Source organism: Mercenaria mercenaria, chromosome 4 (genome assembly GCF_021730395.1).
Source record: "Mercenaria mercenaria strain notata chromosome 4, MADL_Memer_1, whole genome shotgun sequence".
NCBI classification, from domain to species: domain Eukaryota; kingdom Metazoa; phylum Mollusca; class Bivalvia; order Venerida; family Veneridae; genus Mercenaria; species Mercenaria mercenaria.
Genome location: NC_069364.1, coordinates 18,875,140 through 18,901,858, shown reverse-complemented (window position 1 = coordinate 18,901,858; position 26,719 = coordinate 18,875,140). Strand labels below are relative to the sequence as shown.

The 26,719-nt window shown below is 31.2% G+C and overlaps 1 protein-coding gene and 1 long non-coding RNA gene across 3 annotated transcripts in view; both read left to right on the top strand.

Moving 5' to 3' along the window:
* Positions 1–251: 251 nt before the first annotated feature.
* LOC128556731 (uncharacterized) lies at positions 252–3,985 on the top strand. Of its 2 annotated transcripts, none has more exons than XR_008370801.1 (3): positions 252–304; positions 3,079–3,170; positions 3,845–3,985. It is a non-coding gene; the product is annotated as an uncharacterized LOC128556731 (long non-coding RNA). The 2 variants fall into 2 exon arrangements; XR_008370802.1 differs by lacking the exon at positions 252–304 and adding an exon at positions 2,446–2,557.
* Positions 3,986–7,995: 4,010 nt separating this feature from the next.
* Positions 7,996–26,719, top strand: part of LOC123551112 (baculoviral IAP repeat-containing protein 8-like) — a 44,271-nt gene continuing 25,547 nt past the window's right edge. The window contains exon 1 of the mRNA XM_045339811.2: positions 7,996–8,151. The gene's annotated coding sequence lies outside the window, so the exon portion shown is untranslated. The remainder of the gene's footprint in view (positions 8,152–26,719) is intronic.

The following is a 26,719-nucleotide window of genomic DNA, read 5'->3' as shown; positions in this document are numbered from 1 at the left end:
TCCAACAGGAAGTTGCTGATATAGTTGACTGATAATAAGTCCTTGAGGGCTGTTATTGTTACGCGTTTCTCATTGGTCATATTCGTGGCGTTCAACCGTGAATTTGTCAGTCCCTTTTTGCATTTGTGGCAGAAACTGTTAGCTAACTTGCATTGTACTTCTTGCTTGTATTGTGTGCAGACGTGTTTTAGAAATTTTGCTTGAAATTTAATTAAAGCTCCACCGTAATACGAGCACTCAGATATAGTAAAAGGATATAACAATGGACAGGAGGAATGATTACACGTATTCAAGTTATTATAAGGTAAGTACATTATATATTGATCTTTTGACTGATATAAATTGTTTTGAATAAAAATACTAAAAAAACATTTAATTTGCATTTGCAAACAGACTTATATTTTATGAATTATTTCGCCAAAAGTATTCGGGCAAGTGAATTTGATACATAGTTAAACGAATAACATTTTTTTTTTTGTACTGGTTGCCGCATTTTTCTTTTTATTTCACAGCATTTGTGACCATGTTTACTTTATTAATTTAAAAAGATGACAATATAACTTTAAATTAAATACTTCAAGGATATGTACTTTGAAACATGTATATTTGATACAAAAAATAGAATTAATACGATTACAGCAATTCGTTCATTTGTGGAAATGTATCGCGGTAAATGTGCTTTAACTATAATTGCTAGTAAAATAATAGGCTTGTTCTCACAAAAAAAAGGTCTGAGAACACTAAATCTAAATCAACAAAATCATATATGCAATAAAAGTAATTACGTATTGCAAGCCTTACTTATTCGGCTTATTCTATGATATATTATTAAATTGATGTTATGCCTCTTAATTTTAGTCGTATTTGCATTTTCCTATTAAGAAAAAATACGTGTAAAAATCCAAAAGTCATTAGATACTGGCAAAGCGTACGTGCTTTAACAAAACATAAATCTCGTATAGAAACTTCAAATGGGTTGAATATAACTATTTCTTTTTCTTAATCTAAACAAAAATCTTCAGAAATACGTTTAAACAGGTGCTAGGAGATATTTACCATGACACCGGATTTTGTAACAGGTGCGTGTATAAACCTTTCATGACACCGGTTTCTGGAACAGGTGCGTGGAGAGAATTTATCATGTACACGGTTTCTCGGAACAGGTGCGTGAAGAAATCTATCATGACACCAGTTAATGTAAACAGGTGCGTGGAGAAACTTATCGTGACACCGGTTTTAATACTCTACAGACTGCAGCTGACATTAAATTGCAGAAACAAAACACAAAATATACATTAAAAATGTTAGCCAGGCATTTTTGTTACTTTATTGTAAACATTAATCAATAACCATTATTGTAAATCTCACATTATGACTGTTTTCATGCGTCTTACAATACTAAAGTATGCGTAAACTAGTGAACCTCACGATATAATTGTTCTCACAGGTCTCAGAACACTAAATGATTTGACATTAAAATATTCTGATAACAATAATTACAAATGTGAATAACAGCATAGGTATTCTGTTATAAACAGAATTAAAGAAACAAATGTTACTTTGAGGTTCTATCTTGTATTTTCTACTAGCCTTTTACTATGCAGAAAATATAACTGTGTGCATTAGGAACTTAACCAACACCGAACGCTTATAATAATAAATGTATGAACAATAACTTTAATTGAAGATATTTACAAAAACAATGCAGTGTATATGAATATACACCTTGGTGAAGTCATCTGGATTTATCAACGTTATCATATAGCGCTACTTTTCTTACCAATCTCTTGTGTTTCATTTTATGCTATAAATTAGTAAAGTATTCTCTAAGATAGGACCTTCGTTTAAGTGCTGAAACAATTGTCTAATAGTTAAGGTCTAAAACAATGTCTTTAGCAGACCTTGCATCATGTCATTCACTCTCAGCCATGTGACTTAATATCATTTGCAGATATTTTTGTTTGTCGTCAGTATCAAGTTTCATAACAAGATTAGGTGTTTTTGTGTGTCTTGTTACATTTTCAATAACCATGTTACTTTGATTATTTTCAGACTCGTTTGACAAAGACTGTGTATCCATGTCATCCGTCTCTATGGACTGATCAGAATGCGAAGCACCTGATTCCATACGGAATTCATTATCAAGGTAATTGTTTTCTTCTGTATTGTTACCTATACTAGCTGAACTTTCGCCAGTATTGCTTGCTTTTTGTTCATTTTCTGAGTCATTTTGTTCCCTACTCTGTTCTCTTAAATGTTTTCTTAACTGAGCTAAAGGAATGTTATCTTCTGAGGAAGAATTTTCACGTTCTTGACGGACCCTATTTGTTCTTTTAGGCATTTTAACTTTTCTGATTTTGTTTGATATTTCAGAATCAGAAAAATCAGATTCATCATTACTGCTTGAGCTAGAATCATCTGGAGGTATTACATAGTTAACCTTTCGTCTTGGATAACCTTTGACAGCTTTGCGTTCGGACCATTCAGCAATGTCAGCAAGCCTTATCTGATCTGCATGTACTTGAACAACGGAGTTGTCAAGCTGGTTTTTAATAAGGTATGTAACTGGACCTTTTCGTTCAAGGATTCTGTAATGTGATTTCCAACGAATTTCAAGCTTGTTTTTTCTTTGATAGTTCTTGTAATAGACAGGATCATTTATTTCGAACTTAATGTCTTTTGCTTTTTTGTCTACTTTTTTTGTCTACTTGTGCCTTATGTTTTCCTTTTTTAGCGTTTTAAATGTCTATAAGCAGTAAGGAAACTTGCATGTTGTTCTTGAAGAACTATCTTGTGAAACTCTTCGCCATGGTATTTAGCTCTAGGCTTTAGCAAATTATCATAGGTAAAATCGGGTCTCTGTTGTAAACTAAATAGAAAGTGTGAACTTTGAACTTGAAGAAACATTGGACGTATGCCTGCTAAAGACATATTAAGATGGAGATCCCATTCACGTGTATTACCTTGAACTCTTTTTGCTAAAATATCATGTAGAACTCTGTGCATTCGTTCTTGCTTTGCATTACTTTCAGGGTTGTATGCTGTACATGATACATTGTCAATGTTTAATTCTTTCAGGACCTCCCTAAAGGCAGAACTTGTAAATTCTGACCCTCGGTCATGAATTATCTGGAGAGGACATCCATATCTAGGATATATCTCATTCAAAAGTAGGTCTATTACTGTATTTGTACTTTTATCAGGAGCTGCGAAAGCTTCTGGAAAACCACTGAACATGTCAACAAAACAAATGATGTAACGATTGCCACTAAGTGTGTTCTCATAAGGACCACATATGTGTATTGACACAATAGCAAATGGAAATGGTGCAATATTTGTTTCTCTTAAGGGAGCTTTAACCTTTGTCAAATTTCTAGACTGGCAATCAACACAAGTTGTTACATATCTATGAAGTTCTTTAAACATATTTGGCCAGTAGTACTTTGTTTTTATAGTTGCAAACATACGCTATGTACCGGGGTGACATTTGTGATATTCTGTTATAACTAATGATTTCAAATGACTAGGAACATACAGTCTCATAACTAAATCTTCATCTGGGTTCGAAATATAGTATAGAACATTGTCTACTTCTAAATACTTCTTCAATTCAGCCTTACTTGGGTCACCATGCTTAAGTTGCATTTTCATCCGAACAATTGCAGGATCTTTATCTTGTTCTAATCTCATATCCAAATCTGCAAATGCTGGGACAGTTTCTACTAAAGAATCTTGTTTTGATAGTCTTTGTTAGCTACTTCTTTCGGGTTTAAGTTGTTAGAGTTTATAACATTTATGCTTTTCACTGTATTTTTGTCAGAACTTTCTGTTTGTTTATTTTCAGAATCTGGTGGTCGTGAAAAGAAATCAGCAATAACATTTGCCTTTCCTGGAAGATACTCTATCTTACAGTTGTAACCACTAATAGACAATGCCCATAACTGAATTTTCTTGTTTTGCATTGGGCTTTTTAATAAATACTGCAGCGGAGAATGGTCATATTTGATTGTAAATTCTGCATTGTGTAAAAAGAAATCTAAACGTTGTAAAGAATAAAAGATGGCGTACGCCTCCTTCTCGGTAGTGCTGCATTTCTTTTGTGTTTCACTTAGTTTATGAGACAGAAAATATATGTCTTTCTTTATTTTCATCTGATTCTGGTGAATTACACGCTTGAGTTAAGCACGCTGCCACATGACTATCGCTGGCATCGGTATACAATGTATACGGCTTGTTTGGATCTGGGTAGGATAAGAAAGGAATAGCTGTTAATTGTTCTTTAATTTTCTTAAAACTTTTCTGATATTCTTCTGTCCAAATAAATGGAGACTTTTTCCTTGTAAGGTTTATAAGAGGTTCTGCTATTTCTGAAAATGAGGGGATGAACCGTCGATAAAACGAAAAAGCCCCGATTATTTTTCGAACTTTTTTTGGAACCGGAAGTGACCTAATAGCTTTAACTTTATCAGGATTTGGTCTGATGCCATCTTCATCTATGACAAAACCTAAGTATTCGGTTTTAGGCTGCATGAATCGACACTTTTTCAACTTAAGTTTAAGTTTATGCTCTCTTAACCTTTGAAAAATAATGTTTTAGTGGCGTTTATGTTCTTCTAATGTTTTACTGAATATAAGACAGTCATCTAAATATGTCACAGCAAAATCTAATCCCTCTAAGACTTTAGACATTAATTCCTGGAACACCCCAGGGGCATTAACTAATCCGAAGCACATAACGTTAAATTCGAATAGACCCCTGATTATGGTAAATGCAGTTTTTTCTTTATCTTTTTCATCAATCGGTATTTGCCAAATTCCTGAGCGACAGTCTAGGGTAGAAAAGTATTTTGATTCACCTAAAAGAGGCAATATATCATCGATATGAGGTAGATGGTATGCTGTTGGTCTCACCAGAGAATTTAAACGCCAAAGATCGATACAGAAACGACGACTATTGTCGTGTTTCTTTTTAACCAGTACAACAGGACTTGCATAAGGGCTTTGAGAAGGTCTTATTACGTTAGCCTTAAGCATTTTATTTATAGCATCACTCATAATTTTTCTATCATTTAATGGTACTCTATATGATCGCTGCTTTATCGGTTCATGTTCTACAGTAGGAATTTTCATTGTATTCGTATCTGTCTGTGACAATTCTGAGTCATTATTTGCAAAAACGTCCCTATTTGTTTGAACTAATTTTTCTACATACTGAAAGTGTTCTTTTGGTGCTATTATTTCTTTTGTATTTATACTTGATTTTTCACCCTTATTGTTTGATAATTTATTGACATCAGACACAGAAGCTATACATTTTTCATCAATTTGTTAAACAGTTGCGACAGCACATCCTTTTCTTAGTTTAATTGTTCTATTTGTAGAATTTACTAACATAACAGGAAACCTACGATATTTTCGTAATTGTATGACTGAATAAGCTACCATTAAACCAGGTTCTGTACTAAGATAACCATCTTCAACACTTTTTAATTCATATGTTTTAAAATTCTTTAGTTTAGAGTCTGTTCTTAATTGTCCTGAACAAATATGCACTGTCTGAGGTTTAATTACAGTATCTTTTTGCAATCTAACTACTGAAGCAATATGTACATCTTCTTGTAATGTGACATAGCTATTTTTAACTCTCACTGATAAAAGATCAAAATAAATTCGGCATTTGTTCTGAATGAGAAAGTCCCTTCCAAGTATTGCATTTCTATTCATATTTGAGACCACGTAAAATTTATGTTCTATTTTTTCACCACCTATTCGAAAAATAAGATTGGTGTATCCATCTACATGCAGTGAATTACCATTTACAGACTGTAATGAAACTTTATGATTTTTAATAGTTTTAGCTTTCTATTTAATGATTTATATTGTCCTCCTTTTAATTAATGAGACTTCTGCTCCAGAGTCTACTAATGCTCTAATCTTCTGTTCCCTATTCTATTGTACAGAGTTTGGATTCCCTGCTAGCGCTATAAAATACGTTGATAAATCATTATTCCTACCATCGACTTCTTTATGATAGGAAGATCTTAGTTTAAAGGTCTAAATATATTCATTTTAGGTCTCAATACACTTCTACATTCTCTCATAAAATGTCCCAATTTTCCACAATTCCAGCAATCAATATATTTTTTCCAGTGATAATTGTTTTGAAATTTATTTTGGCTTAATTTCTGCATATGTCTAGTGGCTTTCTTTCGTAATAATACTGCATGAACATATTTCTGACGTGTCCTACATTGCTTGACATTATGACCTAGCTTACGGCAATATTGACAACGAATTCGTGGCTGAATTTGACCTAAGTCTTTAGCTTTTTGACAAGTTTCTGAAGAATTTTGCTGGCTAGTAGCATTTCCGAATCGTAAATTAAACTGATCTTTTAAATTGTGTTCATTCATAGGTGACGTAACTGCAACTAAAGTTTCCGGCGAATCACGCATAACTTTCATTTTCAGAAAATTTTCTGTTAACCCGTCAATAAAATGACCTATTAACTGTTTCTGAATAATAGCTAAATTAATAGTATGATTTTGACCTTGATCCTGATTTTCAAAAGCATCTTCTGCCAGAGTTAATAATCTTTCAGCATAGACATTTACATTTTCATCAGCTTTTTGTTTTATATTTTGCAAAAGATATAAAGCATGCTGTGATTCGTGTACCTCAGAAAATCTAGTAAATAAAGCATGTTTTAAAGCAGCCCAAGTACAATCTTGATTTTCGTTCATAAATCTATGTATAAAATCTGACACTGGCCCTGTTGCAGTCTGATAGCAAATTAATTTCTTCCTATCATCATTTAAATCATTTAAAATAGAATATTTTTCTATTGATTTTACCCACGACTTAAAATCTTCAGATTTACCATCAAATTTTGAAATCATATGTTGTACACTCTGAGTTCCTATTGCGGTGGAAACATTTTTTAATTGAATAGCCAAATCTTGAAAAATTTGCTGAATTGAAGTGTTGTCTGCCATTTTAAAATAAATTATTTAACAAGCAAATAGAATAGACAGTTTTCTAACCTTGTTTCTCGGCGTGATCTTCTAGTGGTATTGCGTACTTCATCGTAGTGTCCTGAAAACATTCCACAGGTTCATCCTGGTCTGCGGCTCCAGAAACGCGCGTTGTAACGCAGCGTGGCCATTTAATACAACAAACATAACCTTTTAACCAGTTTTATTTAACATAGCAACAGTCTTTAATATTTAAACATAACATTTTTAGGTAGATATTATCAAGTGAAGGAGACCTTATCAATCTAGCATTTCTAACCCATCTTTCTCTCTAACTCCCCCTCTAGATAATTATATTTCAGCATATATAATTAATTAAGCAGTCTAGCCGCTATGTAAAATTACGCAATTCGTCGTGCCTTTTCCTTAAACCTATTTAACTTTGATCCCGGAAGTAAATGGTATAAACAACTAAGTATACCTGTTTAATCCTTGGGCTACATGTTTTGTGACAGGTTTGATAATTCAGCAAGCTTTCAATATTTTCTATTTAGATTCAAGTATTACAGTTTATCATCTTTCTCAGTAACATATTAAACAATGATTTATAGAATATACAATATTCCGAACCTTTCAAACCTGTTACATTACAAAAACAGGCAATGCCCGTCAATTTGAATATAAAAAGATGCTTCTTCCTACAGTTCTTTTACTGACGGATTTTTTGTTGAGGAACTTACAATTAGTACACAGACCCTCCTTGATAATAAACTCAAAAATTTATCAAGTACAGATTGTTGTGTATAAACACCCTCTTCGATCAGTGGTAAGATTTATCATTATACTCGATAACCTTACCATTTAAAATTCTGTATATTAGATTATTATCTTATCTTTTTACCTTCCTTATCTATTTAACGTAGTATAAACAATACAATAATGGTACACTGAATGATTTACATTAGGTTTACTCTTTTGAATCAAGGCACACATAAGCAAAACGATCGATAAACCACTCAATGAGATATACGATACTTTAAGTCTAACAACTACATATGCACTATTATATCTTGTATGGGAATAGTGTTTATTCTGGATATGGTAGAGTTAGAGTGCTGATAGGAAAGGCCTGCACTGATACTAAAATCTTTCACACTGTTCGAAAGTGCACTATGTGGTAAGTAAGTTTTGTTTTTTCCGCTTGTAATTTGGTATGGATTTGCAAAGATTTAATTTTAAAAGGCTATTTAACTGGACTGCAGTAATTATTGATTGATATATTGAAATGATTATGTTACTATCCGCTGATAAAAAAATTAATCCAAAGACTTTATTATCATATTCCATTGAGCCACGGGTATTTTAAATTGTCGAAAATACAGTTGAAAGTCGATATCTCAAAATATCGTCTATCTCAAATCCCATTCGGAAAAATAAACATTACACACCATAACAGTGTAAACATGTTTGACCTAGTGATTTCATGGAAAAAAATATTCTGACCAATTATCATTAAAATTGAAACAAAACTTTTGTGTGTAAACAAGTACTTTCTTTATTTTGACCTAGTGACCTACTTTTTAACCCCAGATGACCCATATTCAAACTTGACCTAGATTTCTTCAAGGCTATTGTTCTGACAAAATTTCATGAAGATCAACTAAAAATACAGCCTATATCGCATACACAACGTTTTTTTTTTTCTTTGATTTGACCTAGTGACCCAGTTTTTGATTCAAGACTATCCATATTCCAACTTGACCTAGATATCTTCAAGACAACCAATATGCCGTAATTTCATAAAGATCAGTTAGAAAATACAGTCTTTATCGCATAAAAAAGGTTTCTCCCTTGATTTGACCCTGTGACCTACTTTTGATCCAGCATCACCCATATTCAAAACTGACTTAGATTTTATCAAGGCTATCATTCTGACAAAATTTCATGAAAACCAGATGAAAATGCAGCCTCTATCGTGTACACGACGTTTTCCTTTGATTTAACCTAGTGACCTATTTTTTGACCCTAGATTACCCATATTCAAATTCTACCTAGATTTGATCAATGCAATCATTCTGACTTAATTTCAGGAAGATCAATTAAAAATACAGCCTCTATCGCATACACAAGGTTTTTCTTTGATTTGACAAAAAGAAAACACGTGCACAAAATATCATTTTACGTCGAATTTCAGTTTTATGAATATAAGTGGGATAAAACTGACATACTGAGATATCAAGTCTTCTGAAATTTTGGAATGTAAACGATAAATGCTCAACTGAATGCGCCATATTGTTAGGCTGCATTTTTGAGCTCTGATTTGATTTAATTTTGTTGTCGTTAATTGTGGGAGTAGAGACTAGATTTTTGGAGTGTAGTTTTCTGAATGTGTGCTTGATGTGTTTGTGTCATTATATTTTGGATTGTTGCATGTGTTAATCCAGAATCAGCATCAGAAACAGTCACATATATAAACTTGAAATATTTATTATTGATAAACACTTTGTGAACTTTCGTTCACCATTGTAGTTTTCATTCATGGATTTTATTATGTATGACAGCAATTTCTTACACAAAATTGGACAATCAACAAGGTGTAGACTTAATCCTATTGTGTTATCAAGGTTAAAAGATTTGAGAATATTGAAACAGTACAAAGAAAAAAGAGCTAGTCGCCTACAGGCACAATCCTTGAACAATAGCAAAAGTGGTTACGGTAAACCAGTGGTTTTCAGAGGTGTAAACTTAAGCAATCTTATATACCCCAAGAAAAATGGAAATAAATTGAATGGACAAAATGAACAGCTAACATGTTTGACGCTAAATTGTCGCTCGGCAGTAACCAAGGATGTTCTTATTGGTCAATTATTACGCGAGGAAAATGCAGGAAATTCTCACAGTTTTGAATATGGTATTTGGCAGTTGATTTTCAAGAACATTACTATGCATCCACTATTATTATTATCCACTTGTTCCCAGTTCGTCACAGACTTATTTCAGAATATGGAGGGAGTACTATCGCAGTACTCAAATGTAATGGTCATGGGTGACTTTAATCTTCACATCCACGATGACACAAATGCAGTAACAGAATTCAATAATTCCTTGTACGCTATAGGTTTACAACAACATGTACAATTTAGTACACACACTGGTGGTAACATTCTTGATTTGGTCCTTACGGAAGTCGAAAATGGTGTTGAAGTAGTTTCTTGTGAACAGGGTCCATATATTTCGGATCACTGTGCAGTCAAATTGTGACAAATGTTAGAAATAAAATATAACCAGTAAGGTGGTGCTCTTTAGAAATTTCAAAGACATGGATACGAACACATTTTCAAGCGATCTGAGGAAAATGACAGTCGAAAGTGATAATGTCGACCTTTTTGTTGAAGAATTTCAGACAGCAGTAGAAAAGATTATGAACTCACACGCACCATTTATAGAAAAAACAATCATCCATCGCGCTCCAAAACCCTGGTTCACAGAAAAACTTCTTCACCTTAAAAGAGTTGCTCGCAAATCTGAACGTTGTGGAAGAAACATAGACAATCGCATCTGCATGAAGCCTTCAAAACAGCACGTAAAATCTACGAAAAAGAACTCAAACATGAGAAAAAATCATCTCTGAGTGAAAAAGTTCTTAATGCAAAAGGTGACTCGAAAAAGCTTTATAGATTTGTATCTGAGACAACAGGCACTAGGTCTGAGAACCCTATGCCAACTGGACATGACAGTACACTGGCTGAGAAATGTGCAGATCATTTCATGAATAAATCGAAAAAATTCGAGAATCGTTGAAACATTTCGAAAAGTTTCAACCATGCGAAAAAGATATTTCTTGTTTTGACAGTTTTAAAGATCTGAGCGAGGAAGAAGTTAGAAAACTTATAAACCAACTACAGACAAAATCATGTACTTGATATTCTACCAACAAAAGTGCTAAAATCATACTGAGCTGTTGCATGTTATTACCAAATTGGTTAATTTGTCGTTGCGCGTTTCTTCTTTGTTGAAGAAAATATTACTGGAACTTGAATTCGCAAACTGCAGGCCTGTTAGTAATCTATCGTTTTTGTCAAAATTAATTGAAAAAGCAGCTCTGTTCAGGCTCATTGAACATGTAAACAAACACAATCTTCTACCAAAAAACCAATCTGCTTACAGGAAAAACCATTCTTGCGAATCAGCAGTGTTACGTCTTGTAAATGATTTACTGGATGCTATGGAGAAGAAAGAAGTTACGGCGCTAAGTTCCATTGATCTCAGTGTCGCTTTTGATACTGTAGATCATGACCTTCTTGTTGATGTGTTAAACAAGCAGTATGGCGTTCATGGAACAGCACTGAGCTGGGCTGATTCCTATCTGCGCCCCAGAAGTTGTCGTGTAAGTGTCAATTCAGCCATGTCATTTCCACGCCAATTAAATTGTAGCGTTCCACAAGGGAGCTGCTTAGGACCGTGGCTATATTTGACATGTGCGGGGACACTGTTTGTTGTTATTCCGCCGTCGATTTCAGTTTACGGCTCTGCGGATGACCACACTGCTAATAAACGCTTTAAACCATCATCTCCAACAGTAGAATCCCAGGCAATACGAGAACTTGAACAATGTGCTAAAACAATCAACAACTGGATGAATGAAAATAAAGCTTAAAATGAACACTTCCAAAACCGAGTTCATCATGTTTGGTAGTAGGCAACAGCTCTCTAAGTGTTCAACTGACAAAGTATGCATTGTAGGTGATGAAGTGAAATCAATGAGCTTTATTCGATATCTAGGTGCATTCCTGGATGAAAACTTGAATCTAAAAGAGCATGTAAAACGAAAGTGTAGAACAGCAATGCTCAACTACTTCAGAATAAAATGTATCCGGAAATATCTTACCAAAGAGGCTACCGAAACCCTTGTCCTGTCATTGTTGATATCCCATTTAGATTTATTGTAATGTCATTCTGTATGGTATTGCTCAAAGCGAAGTAAACAAAATGCAACGAATTCAGAACATGTGTGCAAAACTTGTCCTAAATCGAAGAAAATATGACAGTTCCAAGCAAGCGCTGTATGACCTTCACTGGCTACCAATCAAAGCCAGAATCACATTCAAATGCTCACCTACATGTATAATTGTTCAGTTGGAAACTCTCCAGAATATTTTCTGAACTTCTCATAAAACAAACACAGACAAGAAACTTGCGTTCTTCAAATTCCGTTACTTGGTGTTTCGTTGTTCCTTTCAACAAGCGCAAAACGTTCAGCGACAGAAGTTTTGGTACTGTTGGACCTAAACTATGGAATGAATTGCCTCTCGAAATAAGGAACTCAGACACAATAGATGTTTTGAAAAAGAAGTTGAAAACTCATTATTTTAGAAATTACTTTGCACTCTTTTAGAGACTGTGACTGTAATTTTTAAGAGATGAAGTAACGTGAACTGGATTGATTTTATTGTTGTAAATACATTCGAATATGAACTATATGATAACAAATACAAATTACAGTTGTTTGTAATAACTTCTGGACATGTCGCCATAACCCCCACTTATTCTTACTTAAAAACAAACAGCGGGTCTTACTGTATCTTAATATTCTAATATTTTATTAATCTTATCTGATGCTTACTAAATAGTTTATTTATGTTCGTTTATGTTATATGTCATTAAATATCTTATTTTTTGTCGTATTTTTATGTATTTGTAAAACGCCATTGAATATGTTTTGCGTAAAAATAGGCGTTTAATCAAATAAAACAGTTTCAGTTTCAGAGTATCTTGGTATACTAATTACAATATCTGAATACCTATGAATTCAATCTTTAAGAGCAGTTGTATAAACAATGACATTAAGTAAATGCTATACAATTAGTATAAACTTGAAATAACAACAAAACTAACAATTTTTCATGACAAAAGTATGTTTATAAACAAGATATGATGCAAAGTTTATATTTTATATCACTTAAATTGAACAATGTTTTTTCTATACATATCTATATATAATCAGCGTCACTGAAAATTTACCACCTAACATATACCTCTTTACTATTTTATACAATATCGACGTCACTTTTTCATGGCCTGTGCGCGCTCTATTACTCATAGACCCTGTCTGATCATGTCTTCTAACCCATTTCAGGACTGTCAGGTGAGAACAGCACATACGACGTGCAGTTTCGTGACATGGAAGTTCGGCGTCAACCATGCCAATGGCCTGATGGCGTTGATTGTGCCTTAAACGTGGCCTTCTTAGCAAGGATATTTTGGGTTTTTTAACGTATTCCTTTTGGTCTGTCGACTAACTTTCAAGTGCGATGAATGATTTGCGATAGAAAATTCGTACTTGCCGACATTGCTGGAAAAAGTCATTTTGCACGTACAGCACGTGTCTCAAATGTAATGAATCGAATTTGACAAATCTTTACACCAGTGACGTCTCAGCTGCGTCAGAAATGCAGTCGTGTTATGCATTTAACACAGTCCAATGCGATTTTTAAAATATAAGGGTCATTAGGGTGGTATCTTTTCAATGTCGCTGAGTATATATTGTCCTTATTATCCTTCACTTACTATGCAATTTATTTTGCTATTATAAAGTAGTTACCATCTTTTCTAGAAAACTACATTTGGTCCTAGGACTGTTTGTGCTCTGCTCTTGTCCCCTGAAATAATAAACATTTTGACGCCTTTAATATCTCTACAGCTTTAACTGTTACGCCTATACACAGCCGTAACTTTTCAATTTTTACAACTGTAAGTTACTGTTTTTACAGCATAACTATTTTATATAATTCGAACTGTTGTACAGTCGTATATTTAAATTTACAATTGTAAAATTTACCGATGTTCATTTGAAATAATTCTTACTTTAGTTTTGAATATATAATGATATATTATTAGCATTTGGAGATTAAAAAGTCAGCAACCGTTACTTACTGAAAAATAATTCGGCATAAAAAATCCATCGTTTGAACTGTTGCACACAATAAGACTTTTCACTGAAATACTACATATGTAAGACAGGGTATAACATAACTACAACATGTGAATTGAAGAGTTTAAACGAAAAGTTGCTAATCGATTGATAATACAAAAAATGGACATAAATATGACACTCATAAGGAAAGTAAATGTCCAAAATTTTGTCAGATAACAATATCAAGTTACATATTTTCTGAATCAAATATGCTTTAAACCATGGAAATCCTTTATCTTATTTGTTTAGTACGGATTTTCGAGACAGTGTATATCCCGTATCCTGTCACCAAAACACATTATTGAAAAAAATTCGTATTCTGTAACCGAACTACAACTCGTCAAAAATGATATATGCTACATACTACCAAAACGGATAGGTAATTGTATAAGCGAGACAGTTTATAAATTACCAAAGTTACTTTATACAGTACAGAGTGGAATAGGGCAATAATAATTTTTCTGGTTTATAACATCATGATTTTTTGCAGTAACTTAACACCAGTTATGCCACGCAAAGTTAACTGCATTTTGACTAAATTACAATGTGCAATGCTCAGTTATACAGGTTATGAACTGATTCTATTCAGAAACACAGAAAACTTTATGTTCCATCCGTTTGAAAATCATCAGATTTCACGATGTAAGAAATGTCTTGTCTCCCCGTACTCGGATTAAGTGTTGTTATATTTTCTGGTCCTTTGGGATCATGGAGTCCATTCAACATAATTATGTGTAATAGAGTTCCGCTTAAGCCGTTGCTAGGGGCGTGAGAGGTATTGCACATTCCATTACCTCTCATGAACAGACTCAATCAAACCGAGTCTGCTATTATTCTTCTTGGTTGCATTCATTGCTTCCAAAGGATCGTTTACAGATTTTATTGAAACGTCCGCTTTCATCTTACGCTTTTTGTTAACTGCTAAATCCTTTATAGTTAGGCACTGTATTTGTTCTTTTAAAACTCTAGCTTAACATTATCGGCGCAAAATCTTTCATACTGAGTTCAGAGTTATTGATTGTAAAATTATAGGAGGTAATTCACGTTCGTAAACTACGTATTACTAAGAAAATATAAACGGCAATAAAACACTAAATCTACACTCTCGTGAAAATATAGCTGTAGCTATTATAATCTGATTTGATTTGACTTTGACGGCGACGTGACAGCCGTTTCATTTTAATTGAAATTAATATCGGAAAATCATTGATTAATGGAAATGCTAGAAACCTGTAGAAGTCGACGAAACGAAATTCCGACAGAGTGACACTTAGTTTTTCTTTCACGAATGAAATGGAATGGTTAATTTCACTGGATAATACACGGCCTGCATTTTCGTGCACCTGTTCTTTAAAAGTATAAAATGAAGTATGTAACACGTTATCGGCTAAATCAGAACATTGAATGAATTCCATATTGAGAGAAACTGGGGATCCGGAGGAGGTAACTTGGATAATAATAAAAATAATAATAACAGTAGTGAAAATATCATTATTATACCTTTGTCTAAAGAGGACAACATATTTAGCTATATGGTTCTCAAACATAATAATGTAAAATATCCTTATACAAAATGTGTTGCACGCCCGCTTAGCTCAGTAGAGATAGAACAAATCTACGTAGGTCTGATCCCCAGGCGAGGCGCATGTTCTCCGCAACAATTTGATAAAAGACGTTGTGTCTGGAAATATCCGTCCTCCACCTCTGACCAATGTATGGAAGTTAGTACTGGTACAAAATCCAGAAACACTGGAAATCCGCCGTTACATAAGGCGTAAAAAATTGTTTGTTTCCGGTATCCCGACCTATCCTAAATTTTTGGCCCGACCTTAAATGTTTTTATGGCCTTAGAGTATATTTTTTTCATTTTTTGAACAAAAAGTTGCAATACTGCACTCTTTATGCTCATGCTTTAAACATGGCCAGTGATGTTAGAAGTCAACTAACTGATGCTCTAAAGGCATAACCCCCTTATTCGTAATCATTTTTGACAGAAAAATAATTTCCGAAAAGTCTCCCTTAAAATTTTTTTTTTAAATCCGACCTACCTACTCTAATTTTTTTGAGCATGTTACAGGAATCAAAGAATATGTTTAGGCCTAAATGAAATACTGTTAAAAACGGCGTTATAGATTCCGAAACAAACTAACAAACAAACAAACAGAAACCTTATTGTGTGATATTAGAAAACAATTCAAAAGTTCATACGTTGTCACTTTTATGCATGTTTGATCAGTTGTTTTAACTGTACTTCCACTGGAGTAGTTAATATATGTATTATATATGATATGTAAGAAAGTATAGAACAATTTATGTGAGTAGTTATATATATAGCGCTTTTGGTGCTTTTGACCCCAAATTGACCCCATTTTGACCAATGCTGACCAATTTAAAAAAAACATTCGGTTTCATGGACGTGAGTCCCTGGGAGCTGGAAGCTCACACAATTCAAAAATCCTCCGGTTTGATGAACACAAATTCCTGGGAACAAGATTCACTTACACAATTAAATAACCACAGATTTTGAATCCAACGAAAATAAAAAGTTTTAAATACATATGATATAGATGAGTTTACAGAATAAAATATATTGTTTGAAAGAATTTACTGATAATATAAATCCTCGTTATGTTACAGCAAAAAACGGGAGAAAAATGATACTAGCTACCTGTTCATCTTGTGGGAGAATGAAATCAAAGTTTGTTAAAAGTACAGGGGGTAATTTAGATATTCATAAAGCAATGTTACCTTTATTACCTAAGAAAGGTTTAACACTCCCAGGATATAACTATTGTGGGCCAGGAAATCCTTTAGATAATGGACCCCCTGTTAATGAACTAGACGCAGCATGTATGGACCATGACTTTTGCTACGGCAGCGGTGTAAAAAAGGTATATGTGACAAGCAAATGCTTTCCAACTTCAATAACACTAAATCAAAAACATTTGGAGAAAAGATTGTAAAACATTTAGTTGTAAAACCTGCAATTAAAACGAAATACAAACTTGGTCTCGGACAAAAACGAAAGTCAAAAAACGGGAAAAGGGGGTAGAGTATTTACTCAAAAAGACCCCCGAAATAACATGGAGTGATGAATTAGCAGAAGAATTACATAAACCAATTAAACGAAAATTTACGAAACGACGAGTGATAGTTAATGATATTGATGACTTGGTCTGCTGATTTAGTTGATATGCAAGCTTTTTCTAAATATAATAAAGGTATGAAGTACTTGTTAACCGTTATTGATATATTCAGCAAATATGCTTGGGTTATTCCACTAAAGAATAAAACTGGAGAATCTGTTACTGAAGCATTTGAAAAAAATATAAAAGGTAGAACACCTACAAATTTATGGGTAGATGAAGGAAAAGAATTTTATAACAAAAAGTTTGAATTATTTTTAATAAAAATAAGATTAACATGTATCATACAGGAAAAGCTGTAGTAATCGAAAGATTTAATAGAAGTTTAAAAAGAATAATGTGGAAATATTTTACAGCAAATAATACTTACAATTACAATTATTTAGACAATTTACAGGAAATGGTTGATAAATATAACAAAACAATACATTCTAGTATAAAAATGACACCAACTAAAGCCAGTAAATACTTAAGTAAAGGTACTGTTTACTGTAATTTATATGGTACTTTAAAGATACCAAAGAGTAAACCAAAGTTTAAAATTGGTGACCGAGTTCGCTTAAGCAAACTTAAACGACATTTTGAAAAAGGATATACACCAAACTGGACAGAGGAAATATTTCTTATTTATGGAATTAATAACACAAATCCCAGAACATACACTATTAAAGATTTGAACAATGAAATAATTCAGGGTTCATTTTATGAGCAAGAACTATTACCTACTAAACAAGAGGATTTTAGAATAGCAAAAAGTTATTAGACGAGACTATAAGAAAAAAACAAGCTTTAGTAAAATGGAAAGGTTATAGTGAAAAATTTAATAGTTGGATTCCGGAATCTTCGATTCGTTAAGAAACCTATGGTTTGATACATTTAATGAATTGGAAGAAATTTAATTTAAAAGATATTTTATATAAATGAGTAATAAAAATCTAATTTCTAATGAAGACAAAGTCTTCGGAAACCCCGGGTTTCCTAAAATAGAAACAATAGATTAATTAATTTTTCACTTAACTAAACTTGTCGCTGCTTACAGAAAAAGTTGTAAGTTTTGTGGAAGAGTAAACACAGGATTCCAAATTACAGCAGGTATTTTTGGTTGTTCAGCTGCATTAGCACTTGTTCCAGCGATTCCTATAATTGTAGCAGTTGCTGGCGCTGTTCCAGCAGTAATTACAATATTTACTAACAGACTAAAATTGGAGACAAAAATGCTATTTTAAAATTACATCATCACAAAATAAAACAACTAATAACAAAAGCACGAATCGGAAAAGTAAATAAAGAAGATCCAAATAAAGTTATTCAGGATATTTTTACAATACTGTTAGAAATGCAGAAAGAAAAAAACTATTCAATGCCTCTTGAAACACATATGAAAGAATATAATCTTAACGGATATAAAAGAAAAAATATTCTATAAGTATATTATATATAAATGAGAAAAATTATATCAGTTGAAGGTAATGTTGCATCAGGAAAAAGTACGTTTTTAGATATTATTAAAGAATATAATCCTAATTTTAATATAATTCGAGAACCAATTCATGAATGGCAAAATGTTATGGATCCAAGTTATAATTCATATAACCTATTTGAACTTGCTGCTCAAGAACCTCTAAAATATTCATTTCCTTTTCAATTAGCAACTTTAAACAGTCATATAAAAATGTTAAACTCTGCTATAAAATTTGATGGTGTTTCTTTTCTTGAACGATGTTATTTAACTAACAATAACGTTTTAACAAAACAATATCATGACAACGGAGTTATAAATGATCCCGAATGGGCAGTATACAATCTTTTCTTAACTTATCATATTATTAAAATACATGGAAAAACCCCAATTGATGCTTATATTTATGTTAAAACCGATCCTAAAATATGTTTTCAAAGACTTAAGTAAAAAAGAAACAGAACTGAAGAAAACAGAGTTGGTTTAGATTATTTAGAAAAACTACACAAATTACACGAAGAATGGTTAAACAGAATGTTTCAAGAAGATATTAAAATTTTAACAGTTGAAAACAATTTAGAAAAAATAACTTTAGAATCTTATTCAAAAGATGTAGATAATATTAACCATTTTTTAAACGTTCGTTGTTAAAGATATTTTTTTCTTTAAGTACATTATATAATGGTTAATAGAAAAGCAGATAGAATGATTATACATAAATTATCAAGCACTTTAGGTGAAATAACAAACCCAGATAAAGATTCATATAGAAAAGTTCTTAAAAGAAGAAATGTTATTAACTCTAAACTTGATAAAATAGTTAGTGAAGAATATAAAAAACATGTAATTGATAAATTAAAAAATGTTATAGATCCATATCTTTTTCAGAAAAAAGCTATATAAACGCGAATGTGGTTGTTTGATGCTGGAAGAAAATAGTAAAAACTGTGATTGTCCTAAACCAAAGAATCATCGATACAATCCTAAAAAAATATTGCAACCGATTATGATATTAATGAAGAAAAAATATATAGAAGCCCTTACGCAGCATTTAAAGACCTTGATATTAATTCTGGGCTAATAAAAATGTGTTGTGAAGGGAAAAACAGAGTAAAAAGTGGAATATCAAAAACCAGTGGAAAAAGATATAAATTTAAATATTTTATCTCTTCTTAATTTTATGTTTTTTGCTTAACGAATTTTTTTTCTCTTATTATAATATATAGATGATTAAAGAAATCGAGAAATCTACAAAACAATATATGAAAAAAAATTGAAATTAAAATTTTAAGTTCAGATCCAAAAATTCAATTATATTCGAATATAAAAGATATAGACAATACTCTTAAATCTGAACTTAAATCTTTAAAAGGTATAAAAATAAATATCGTACTAAAATTAACTTTTGTGAAAATGAGCAAAACAGATACAATATATAAATCAGTTTATTTTCAATCTAACCCTTTAACTATTATTAATACAAACGAAATAAAAAAAACACTTTACGTCAAGCTTTTGATGAAATAATAAATAGGAATGGTAATTGGATTTCAGAAGGAAGCGGCTGGACAATAGAAACAGTTGATGCTCACTATTTAAATAGATATAAATATAATCCACTGGCCGCTTCTAGTTAATTAGAACTACCAAAAGAATTAAAATATAATAAGAAAGGATTAATAAATATAAAGAATGATGATAATGAATGTTTTAGATGGTGTCATTTAGCTTACAATGTTCCTGCTGAAAAAGATTCTCAAAGAGTTTCAAAATATAAAAAATATATAGAAAACCTTAATTATAAAGGAATAAAATTTCCTGTTACTTTAAACCAAATACCTAAAATAGAAACTCAAAATGACATTTCATTTAATAAGCTACAGGTATTTATCCATTGTACATTTCAAAATATCAATATGAAGAACATTGTGACATGTTGTTAATTAATAATGACAAAATAACTGATGGCGACTGTAAAACCCCCGAGGATTCCGAGGAACCGTCCTCAGGGACTGCAGTCCAACATTATGTTTGGATAAACGACTTTAATAGATTAATGTTTAAAAAAACAAAATATCAACATAAAAAAACATTTTTGTAAAAAAAACAAAGACAAATATCAAACAGGGAATGCCACGTACCAAAAACGCAGCCTCCCCAAAACGAAACCCACAGCACGCAGACGTGCACACCACAAACACACACAGACATACATATACACACACACAAAGCCAACACACGAGGACAAAACGAACAAACAAAGGAACACACACTCATACAAAGCCTACACAAGTGGACAAAACGAACAAACAAAGAAACACACACACATACAAAGCCTACACAAGAGGACAAAACGAACAAACAAAGGAATACAGTGGGGCACCGCCTTGAAACGGTCTTGCAAAAAAACCACCGGGAGCTTAAACCGGTTTATGGTGCGCACCCAACCTCACTCTTACCCCCACCATGTTCCAAAGACACCGGACAGTGTAAATAAAAGTAATCCCCTCCAGGTGAATCTCTAACACACGTAATGGATGTAAATCATGTTTACAATGTTTTTGTCAAGAAAGGATATTAAATGAACATATACCAAATTGTTTAGCTATTAATGGTGTTCATGCTGTAAAAAAGCCAAAAGAGGGAAGTAAGATTTATTTTAAAAATTATCACTAACAATTAGAAGTACCTTTTGTAATTTATGCTGACTTTGAGTCAATAACTAAGAAAGTTTCAACTGCTTTACCATCACCTGAATCTTCATTTACTGAACCATATCAAAAACATATAGATTGTGGTTATGGTTATAAAGTTGTTTGTTGTTATGACAATAAATATACTAAACCAACACTAACCTACAGAGGCCCTAATTCAGTTTATAAGTTTATAGAAAAAATGCTCCAGGAAGAAGTATATTGTAAAGAAATATTTAATGAAAATTTTAATAAAGACTTAAGAATGACTAAAAAAGATGAAGTTGGATTAAAAAAACAAAATTGTGTCATATTTGTGAAAAAGAATATAAAGAAGACGAAATTAAAGTAAGAGATCATTGTCATATAACAGGAAAAATATAGAGGTTCCTCTCATCAAGACTGTAATACTAATTTTAGACTTACACACAAAATTCCTGTTATTTTTCATAATTGAAGAGGTTATGATGGTCATTTTATTATGCAACAAAAGGGAAAATTCAAAAAAGAAATTAATGTAAATCCTAATAATATGGAAATTTATTTTTGAAAAATTCAAAGAAGAGAAGTTACCTCCTAAAGAAGATTTTTATTCAATTTTAAACGAAACACATATCCGACGATGAATATGAACATGCTAAAAATGTTTGGAATAAATTTAAAATAAAGAATATGGGAGAATACCATGATTTATATTTAAAACTGACGTATTACTTTTAGCCGATACATTCGAAAATTTTAGAAGGCTTTGTTTGGAATATTATAAACTTGACCCCTGTCATTACTTTAGTAGCCCTGGTTTAGCTTGGGATGCAATGTTAAAAGTGACCGGAATAAATCTGGATTTAATAACTGATATTGATATGTATCTTTTTATTGAAAAGGGACTGAGAGGAGGAATAAGTTATATAGCTAATCGCTACGGCAAAGCAAACAATAAATATATAAAAAAAACTATGATCCTGAATTAGAATCTAAATACATTATGTACCTCGACGCCAATAATCTTTACGGTTGGGCTATGTGTCGACCTTTACCCTCTGGAAACTTTAAATTTATTTCTGAAAAACAATATAAGAAATTGATTACAAAAGGCAAAACTAATTTTATAATTGAATGTGATATCCAAAAGAATTACATGCTGTACACAGCGATTATCATTTAGCTCCTGAAAAAATTGAAATACCAGATGAATGGTTTTCTGATTATAGTAAAAAAATATTAAAGAAGAATTTGAAATAGGAAAAAGTAATGTAAAGAAGTTGGTTCCAACTTTAATGAAGAAAAAGAATTATGTTGTTCATTTTAAAAATCTTGAACTATATGCACAATTAGGATTAAAAGTAACAAAAATACATAGAATATTAACTTTTGACGAAAGTCCTTGGTTAAAAGGATATATTGATTTTAATACTCAAAAAAAAGATCTAAAGCAAAACATTCTTTTGCAAAAGACTTTTATAAGTTAATGAACAACTCTGTATTCGGTAAGACATTAGACAATTTACGCAAAAGAGTTAATATTAAGCTGACGCATGATGAAAATATTTTATTAACATATATAGTAAAACCTTCCTTTGTTAGTTTGATAAAAAATTATTTGGAATTCATAAAATAAAAGAAAGCTTATTATTAAACAGACCTTGTTACGTCGGAATGTGCATTCTAGATTTATCAAAATATGAAATGTATGATTTTCATTATAATTATATTAAAGAAAAGTATAAAGACAACTGTAAATTACTATATACCGATGCCGATAGTTTGTGTTATGAAGTAAAAACCAAAGATGCATATAAAGATTTTTAAAGAATAAAGTTTTGTTTGATAATAGTGATTATGATTCTGAATCAAAATTTTATTCCGACAATAATAAAAAAGTAATTGGAAAGTTTAAAGACGAAGCTGCAGGAACTCCTATTATTGAATTTGTTGGATTAAGAAGTAAAATGACTTCTTATTTATTAGAAAATCAAGTTAATATTAAAAAATGTAAATCAATAAAAAAATCAGTTGTTAAAAAAGTAATAAATCATTCTGATTATAAAAATACTTTATTTAACTCAACCAAAAAGAATAATACTTCTAAAGTTATTCGTTCAGAAAAACATAACATTTCCAGTTATGTTGTTAATAAAACATCACTGTCATGTTATGATGATAAAAGATATATAAAACCAGACGGTATTAATACATTAGGCTATGGGTTCTTAAATTAAGTTAAAGAACTAGTTTCTTAAATTAAGCTACCGTAAATTGTTAATTGAATATTCTTAACGTTTAAACCATCTATATAAATAACCGAATTCATTTTAAATTGATCAGCATAATTAATTGAGATTGTTTCATTTTTTCTGTTATTTTTTGCATTGTAACTTTGAAGAATTTTATTTTCTTTGTTTTTTAATTCTAATTTAACTTCTCCTTTATCTAATTTAATTGCATCTATAAGAATAATTAAGATACAATTTTGTTTAATTGTTACATTATTTCCATTTTGGACTAGCATTACTAACTTTCCATTGAAATAATCCAACAACATCTTCTGTTGCAGATGTTAAAAACAAAGGAGGTTTTCTTATCATTTGTCTTTCTATTTTACTTACTTTTTCATTTATATTATTGAATATTCCCATTATATAAAAAATTAAGTTTATTAATTAACTAGATAGAATCTGACATAACTTCCTGGTTCTATAGTAAAATCCACCGGTAAGTTTTTATATAAACTTGGATAAATTTTAAATATCATTCCTTTGTTTAAATAAATTTCAACTTTTTTCTTGAAAACCAGTGTTGTACTTTTAACCTCAGATATTATATATTCTATTTCATTTGTGTGATCATCCCGCCATCTTAAAAAAACGATCTAATTTTTTACCAGAGTATTCAGTGATAATATTTATTTCAACCATATAATCCGCTTCTTGTCGGACTGTAGATACATCTTTATCTTTTTCAATAAAACTTTTATAATCTGTAATCTTATTAACTCGTATTCCAAATAATGTAAAAAAAAATCTCGAGTATTTATCACTTTTTGTTGTAACTGTTTATCTTCAATATTATATACTTCTGGAGAAACAGCCGTTACATGTAGTTGTTTGTTGCTGTAATGTTCAAAAAGAAATACTTCACGTCTTACTTTTTCTAGTTCTTCTTTTATTGCTTTATATTTATTTTCATGTTTAAGAATTACTTTAGCTAAATCATCAACTCGTTTTGTTGTAGCAACTTCAGAAGCAGACAAATTGTCAACTGTATTTTTTGTTCTAGCTAATTGTGTTTCTTGTTTTTTAAAAAAAACAAACATTTTTTACTTTTGTAATTTCTTTAGCATTGGTGGAAATTGTTTTAACATTAGCAGTGATTGATTCTCCTTGTTTAATTGATTTTTCAACTACAAAGTCTAGATTATTTTCTATTGTTTTAATTTGATCATTAAGCTGCGCTATATCTTTTTGTAATATTTCTGTAAGTGTATTTAAGTCTGCCTACTTTAAATTGTGACGTGTGTCAACAGTATTAATCAAGATCCGAAGTTGTTTCTTAAATTTTTCTATGTTAGAATTAAGCTCTTTTTTAAGACTATCTAATGCTGTGTCATGGTCATCAATTCTTTGTGAAGCTGCCTTTTCCAGTTCAGATTTATATTCGGCAAATTTATTTGTAAAGTCAGTATTTAGTTTACTTCTGTCCTAATTTCTAACTGATACATATTTTGTAACTTTTTCTCAGCTTCAATAATCTTGTCTTTTAGTTCTTCATGTTTAATCATACTATCTTTTAATTCTTGAACTTGAGTGTATAACTTTTCAAAAATGGTTCTAAATACTTTTTTTATGTTGTCATTTGTCAAATCAGATTTCTCTTCAAGTTCTTTAATAGAATCAACAATCTTTTTCAATTTTACCTTGTAATTCAACTATTAATAATGAATTGTTTTTAAAACCTTTTTCTAATTCTTCAATATTCTTTACTTCTTCTTCTAACGTCTGTTTTATAGATTTGATGTCTTCAAGTTTATAGTCTTCTATTACACTTTGAACTTTTTTAAACACAAACCGTTTTGAAACTGCATCATTGGGTTTATGTGGATTTCCTAGGTTGATTATTTCATTACCTCCCATATCTAATGCTCTGTTCACTGTGTTATCAAGTTCCTTATTTTTATGAAGATACGATTCCATGTCCTTTTTAAGTTTTTTGAATTGTTTTCTTGTGGCATAATCACTTAAATCAATATCAAATTTAATTTTACTTATACTGTCAGGTTGATTAATTTGTTTTACATCATTAAAAACTCCCATCTATATAATTCCCGTAAAGGTTTTTCTTAAAAACTTCCTCGGTTTGTCAACATATAAGACATCATATTTTTGTTCTGTTGCATTAGTGAAAGAATCACGGTTTATATTTTGTTCATTACAAATCATATCATTTTCTCTTTTACCAGGACTTTCAAATAAAATATAATGTGAGCAGTTAATACGGATATCCTTCGGTGTTTTATAGTAAGACTGACTTAAATAAATTACAGAACAGTTTTTGTGTCGTCCTTGAATAAAGTACTTTGAAATTTCATTCTGAACATTTTTTTCTTCACATATAAAATCATCAAATATTACAACGTTTTGTTTCTCTGATTCAAGATCATTCACGTCGGGTTTTTTCATTTTTAGAATATTCAAGTATTTCATTTGGATCTACTTTAATTCTTTTTGCAATTTCATTTAAGTGATTTATTAAATCCTGATATTTAGATTGTTCTAGGTTTTTAGCATATAGGTATAATTTATCATAATATATATGAGGTTTTCGAAGTATATGTATTAATGTATTTGTTTTTCCTGATCCGGAAGATCCACATATTAACATTCTAAAACATGAATCTGGCATAAAAGGATAAAATTGCTTTAAGTTATTAGATTTGTCGTTTTTTGTATCATAATTAGGAATTTCCATTATATAATAATATTACATTATCTTACATTGTCTAACATTATCTTACATTATTATATATGCTATCAAAACTTAATGAAATAAGAAAAAGAAAAACCTTAGTCGGACAAAAGGTAAGAGCTCTTAGAGATGAAATAATGAGAGAAAAAATAAAAAAGGTTGCCAACAGAGAAATGTATACTGAAATTTATAAACCAATTACAGAAGGAATAGAAAGTCAAAAAGAACAATTATCAAGTCAGTTCAAAGCATTGCCTGGAATTAAAGAACAATTAGCGTTACTTCCAAAAAGGTTTGTTGATAAAATACAAGAAGTAGAACAACAACAAAAATTGGCGGAGTTATTGGAAGAACCACCACCCCCGGAACTACAACAACCATTATTACCACCATTACCACAAAAAATAGACGGTAAAGAAGAGATTAGTGAATTATCAAAAGAAGAAATTAGTGAATTAGAAGAAAACTTTATACCAATATATAATGAAGACGGGTCTATTAGATTCTTATCT